At 37.4% G+C, this 6299-nt stretch overlaps 1 non-coding gene across 1 annotated transcript; it reads left to right on the forward strand.

Moving 5' to 3' along the window:
* The first annotated feature begins 5501 nt into the window (after nucleotides 1–5501).
* LOC124889897 lies at nucleotides 5502–5613 on the forward strand. Its single transcript, XR_007048810.1, has one exon. It is a non-coding gene; the product is annotated as a small nucleolar RNA R71 (small nucleolar RNA).
* The last annotated feature ends 686 nt before the right edge of the window (nucleotides 5614–6299 follow it).

The raw sequence follows: 6299 nt of genomic DNA on the forward strand, positions 1-6299 counted from the left end.
CTGCACTATTTTATGCTTCCTCTTTATCATTCTCTCCTCCAATCCACATCTTTTGACCTCCTTAGCTTTTTACCTGCATCGAGTGGATATTAGTGCATCTAACCACAAGTTTGTCTCATATATGCATTCAAATCAAGGCATTGTGCATGAATAATGAATACGAATGAGTGGTAGAAACACCACTCATCAACACCCCCCAACTTAAGACTTTACTTGTCCTCGAGCAACACTAACCCTATATTATGATATAATGAGTGCCCTCATTTTAACAATCAAATATCATGGTGACTTATTTTTAGTGCCACTACTAAAAACATTTCACATATGGACAAATAAGTTTCCAATCACTCCCCTCATTATAAAGTTTAATAGAAATGGATGTAATAGACTTTGTTGAGCAACCATGTAACAACTACTAACACTCTAAAAATGAATAGTATGTTATACCCTGATTTACCTTATTGCGCAGGAGATGACAACATCACCCACCTCAAATAGCTCACATGCCTTCTCACGATAAAGAAAAATTTTACACACCTAGTTACTAATCATGCAACAAGAAACTTTAAGTGCAAACCCATACTCTCTCAAGAAGTTCTCCATGTTAAAAAGCACCACACCATAGGCTCGCCCCAATTTTAGACTAAGACTACAAAAAAGGTAAATGATTGGAGATCTTCCTTGAGCTTCTACATCACATTTTTCAAAGTTCTTTCTTTTTCTCTATAACTATGGGCCACTCTCCTTGCTTTATTTCTTTTACCATGACTACTTTTTTCTTTCTTTGTTCACCCAACTTCTTTTATCTTACTTTCTTGCTATTTTAAAAAATTTCAGATGGAGAGGTTTATTGCCTCTGTATCTACATCACACATAATATTATAAATATGGCAACAACTCAAGCCATATTTTCTCATTCGAATCACAGTATGGGATAACTACCCATATGGTTACTCAGACTTCACCAATGAACATGGATGTGATCCCAAATCATCAATGCTTCAAGTACTCAAAATTTTCTTGTATTTTATAGCTTGAATGCCACGGGTACTCAGACTTTCCCTCCACCTACTGATAGAAACCTAATCATGATGGAAAGACTCATCTAGTGTAATTCAAACTAAAATGCCCATCTAACAACAACAAATAACTAGTCCAAATAAATGTGGGCACCATCAGAGTGCCTGAATATTACAACTCAAATAAAAATACAGGTGAGAATTATCTAAAAGAGCAAAGAAGTATTCAAATAAATCAATAATACAGGCCTAAACTTCATGAATAAGGAAACACCCCAAACTAACAAGGTAGCAGTGTCCCCACGATATAAATAATCAAGGGTAGAAGCTATAAGGGTGCTCCCTGAAATTGAATCAAGGGCTACCCTCACTCGCAGACCCTGTATAATCACCATCCTCTAAAAGGTATGACGACTTAGCTGGGGCTTCATCATCATTATCTACCCAACATGTAGGAAACCAACTTCGAGGCTTCAAAACCTTTCATAGACCCTTCCTCCTTTTCTTCCTAGTGATAATCTTTTCATGTGCGCTCTAAAAATCACAGTGTGATGCTACCAAAAAGTAGTAGGCTTCCTCAATCCGATCAACTATATCTTCTTGCTTCTTTTTGTCCTCTTTGTACTTATCATAATCGGCACGTGACATATATGAGTGATGGGTGGTAAAGAGCTCTCCCGGACCTTGAGGCATGCTAACCATAAGCTCTTTAATGGTTATAATATTAACTCTAATCTATTCAAGAGGTTCCATTATGGTTGACCAATTAGGCTCAGGTTCACTATATGTTTGTTCTTCTATGTTGATCTTTCATATCATTCTTTTGCCCGGTGGTCCCTCTCCTTGAAACCTTAATAGGTATAATGGGGCACTAGGATGCACCAATGTATTACTAGCATATTTTCCACCCCTGCTCTCTTGCACAACTCGGTAATCAGAAAAGGGTAAAAGAGATTTGTACCACCATGGTTTTGAAAGGATCTGTTTCATTGACCACGAGTTGACCAACATCCAAAGAGAAGCCATCTAGAATACAATAAACCATCTGACCATGCAATTTAGGGGCTGCCATCATGTGGGTACAAGGAGACACTCAGCTACAAATAAGAAAGGTGCAACTATATCCGTGCCTTAAAATTGAAGTCATTCATGGATCTGTTGCTTTTAGTTTTGGTCCACGAGACTTTATTTTTGGGACATAGACGCTGTGCCAACGAATTCAATGATTTATACCCCTTTACCTGGAATTCACCTATGTCTGCCTGCTTGAGCCCATAAACATTATAAATTTTCTTATCCCCAAATTTCACCGGCTTCACCAAAATCTTTACAATTACATTGGATGTGTCTAAGAAAGATACTTCACTGATATTAGCATAAAATTCATGGGACTATTTCTCATTTGCAATGAATGGATATGGGGCAAAGCACCTCTACCCTATGGCATCAAGTTTGTCATAAAATGTCAGTAGATTCTTTGGTACATTCTCCACACAAATTCTTCTTTCCAATAACCACATTGTCTTTGAAAGATCATTGTAGTAGTGAGTGCGGAATTCGGGTGCCATGAATCTGATGTGATCAAACTTATCCATGAGGTTGTCTTGAAAGCACTAAATACACCTGATATCTTTCAACTTTAGTTGAGTCATGCAAGCTGTGCTAAATTGATCATCAATGTTCATTAGACTAGGTGCTTGGGGTCACTTGGCTAAATATTAGGAGTACGGGATTTTTGACATGATTGGAACCTTCCATCAGTTACCGTGATCGCAGAATAAGAGTCGTGTCCATGTTACTGTGGTTGTGGTCTATGATTGCAATCGTGACACTGGAGGTTCGTTCCATGCCAGCTCTGCATGTTTAACTTTATCTAAATTCTAGACTACCAGCATGTTCTATAATAGAAATAAAGGTCATGCGAACAATGCTACTGGTGTGTGTGTGAATGTGTCCTTCAAAGTAAATGCCACAATTGAAAGTTCATTTGAGAAATTTATCAAACAAAAGGTGTGCATATCACATTTATTTACCCTTTTTAACACTCTATTGGGTACTCAATGTTTCTCCACTTATGTGTACACCTCAATCAAGAAACCAACACCACAACAATGATAAATATGACAACATGTAAAGAATAACAATAAAATATCTAGGCCCTAGGCCCTTTCTTAATCATGCAATCGATAGCCTATTTTCCAAAATAAAAGCAAGGGTTCATGTCACCTAACAGTGATGTGATGCAAGAGGGATGTGCATGGAGGTTGATCAAGAGCTTATAACTTGGTCAACAATGTAGCTTATATTTGAGAGTAAAATCTTAAAAAAGGAGTATGAGGGAAATGAAGGATACTAGGGGTTAATTGACTGAAATGAAAGCGACCGAGATCAAGGGCTGGGATCACGGGCATTAGTGTAGCCGTGATCATGCACGCTGGCTGCAATCGTGCATGCTGGCCACTATTGTGTTAACTAAGACCAGTTTTTGCTCCCCTATTTTCTCTTGTTCAGCATTTTAGTCAATTTTCATAGAATTTTCCTGCTCGAATTTTCAGAGAACTTTCACACTTTACCCTTTTCAAAACTCATTCAATGCAATCCTAAGTGCCACAAATGCAAGGGTTATTCAAATGAAAAACTCAAAATCTACACTATGAGAACATAACAAATAGGATATGAGCCACTCTCATGGAATTTGTGGTTTGCCTCCTACCTAACGCCTTAGTTATTATTGTCGCACGATATCTTTATCTTTCAATCACACGATGGGTTGTCAAACCCCTTATCTTTCACTATCTAAATTTTAACATCCACCACAGATACTACTTGGAGCTTCGTAGTTTGCTACTCTGACTTGCAAATTTTGAATAATACCTCTTCTTCTTGCACCCAAAATTTTATTTGCCCCAACTCTAGATCTACAATGGCCCTCCCACTGGCCAAGAAAGGACAACAAATATTTATAGGCACCTATAGGTTCATCTCATAATCCAATTCAATGAATTTTACTGGGAGAATGAATTTCTCCACCTTCACGAGGATATCAAACAATTTACCTACCAACCTTTTTATGGACCGATCTACCATCAAAAGTTGCATTAAGGTTGGTGTAGGAGTGTCAAAACCATGTTTCTTAAAGATGACATACAAAATTAGGTTGATGCTTACACCAATGTCACAAAGAGCTTTTGCAAACTCATGAGTACCAATGGTTCAAGGGATAGAGCAGTCTCTGGGGTCGTTTTTCTTTTTTACAACTTTTATATCCATGATAGCACTACACCCACGATTAATTTTGATGGTATCACCCTCAACAAGCTTCTTATTGGACATTAAATTCTATATGAACTTAGCTTATCCCAAAATCTCTTGAATCACCTCAAGTAGTGGTATATTTATTGAAAGATTGCTATGTTTTTCCATAATTTTTCTCAATTGGTTACTCTTTTCCTTTTTATGATACTTTTTAGGGAATGGTAGAGGAGCATGGATGGATGGATTTGATTCTCCTTGTTCTTTTTCAACATTGACCACTTCCTCATTGCTTTTATCTAGCTATTTCTGATCATTTGCTTTTTTTCATTAAGGTGTCACCTCCTTTGCCTTGGGCTTGGGAATATTTTCACCCACCTCTCCTCAAAGAGGTCGTTAATGTTTTTTCCCACTTATAGTGACAATTGCTAGGACTTGTGCTTCCTTCTTTAGGTTAACAATAATATCACTCGAAAGTCCAACTCTAGCCCTTGCATTGAGTTGTATGGAGATTTGTCTGACTTAGGTCTCTAATTATTTTTTATAGAGGTAGAGCAAGACACCACCATTTGGGAGAGTATGGAGAAATCACCCTTAAACTCATGGACCATTTTGTCCATACCTTCAACTCTACTTATGATTCGTGCCAAAATATTATTGGTCTTGAACTTTTTGGGGTAAATGACATTTGACTCCTTTTCCTTATCCCTATAATGAGAAGGAATATAGTGGTCATAGTCACGTTCTCTATCTCTTAAATCTTTATCTTAGTATCGATCCATCAAACCTTGATTTCCACGTTGCCTTTGTTAGGCGAGGCAGGAACCCCCCAAGTAGTTTGCTAAGTACCGAATTTCTTCTTCTAAATTCTTTGCATCATCATCATCTTGATAAGGCTTTGATGTTATGACATTTACTGATTTTGTGGGTACTCCCATAACATTTTCCATTAGATGCTCAAGATGGGTCATCATCTTGACTATGTTCTCCTCCTTGTCCTCTTCTCATTTTCTTTGCTCATTGGTCACCACAGAGGTAGTAGAAGGGGTTTTAGGAGCATCAAAATCTTAGGTGTGCCACCCTCAATTCTTTTTGGATACATCACCTATCAATTGAAAATCCACAAGATGGTACAATTTGACAATAGAGATACCCGCCGCATTATCCATAATTATATTATTCAATGGGTGAAGAGCTTTGTAGAAAATCTCAAGGAGCATCTTCTTAAGGAACTCATGATTTAGGCATTGGGCTAGATTTCCATTAAACCTCTCCCCTGCTTCAAATAATGGTTCCCAATTCAATTGTAAAAATTTTAAAGTCTCATCCCTCTTTTGAAGCATTTTGCATGGAGGGAAATATCTATCAAGGAACACCGTGGAGATCTCCTCAAAAGAGGTAATTGAGCTAGGTGGAATAAAGTGGAGCCATAAATCCACCTCACCTGTTAGTGAAAATAGGAAGAGTCAAAGCTGGATGTATTCTTGCGTAATATGCACTATGTTAAATGGTGCACAAACTTCCATGAAGTTTTTTAAATGAACATTTGGGTCCTCATATTCTTGACCCCCATATAATCCTTTCATTTGCAACATGTGAAGTATAATGCTAGTCAAATAAATCATATCATTTCCGTTGGTTGGAGGGATACGGATAGCACTTATTTGCCCTACTTTGTTCAATTGGCCTTCATCGTCTAGTGGAGTATCAAAGGGACCAAAATTATTTGCATTATCACTCATCCCTCTGTTCACAGTTTGATATCCTAAAAAATAGTGAAAAATAAAAAATAAAGTAATTTACCCTACTCCCGGTATTCCTAAGTAAGAATTGCACCACACAAGTGAAATCTATATTTAACTCCCCGACAATAATTCCATTTTGATAATGCTTAAATCTCTCCCATATTTGAGGGAGGAGGTGGTCATTGTCAAGTAAACCAATGTAAATTGGGGTCGAATTTCAAGGAGTGAATTCTATAGAATTCCAACATATGAGTTCTCAAGTTACTATAAGATTTCCTGGAAT

The sequence above is a fragment of the Capsicum annuum genome, chromosome 12, assembly GCF_002878395.1.
Source record: "Capsicum annuum cultivar UCD-10X-F1 chromosome 12, UCD10Xv1.1, whole genome shotgun sequence".
Lineage (NCBI taxonomy): Eukaryota > Viridiplantae > Streptophyta > Magnoliopsida > Solanales > Solanaceae > Capsicum > Capsicum annuum.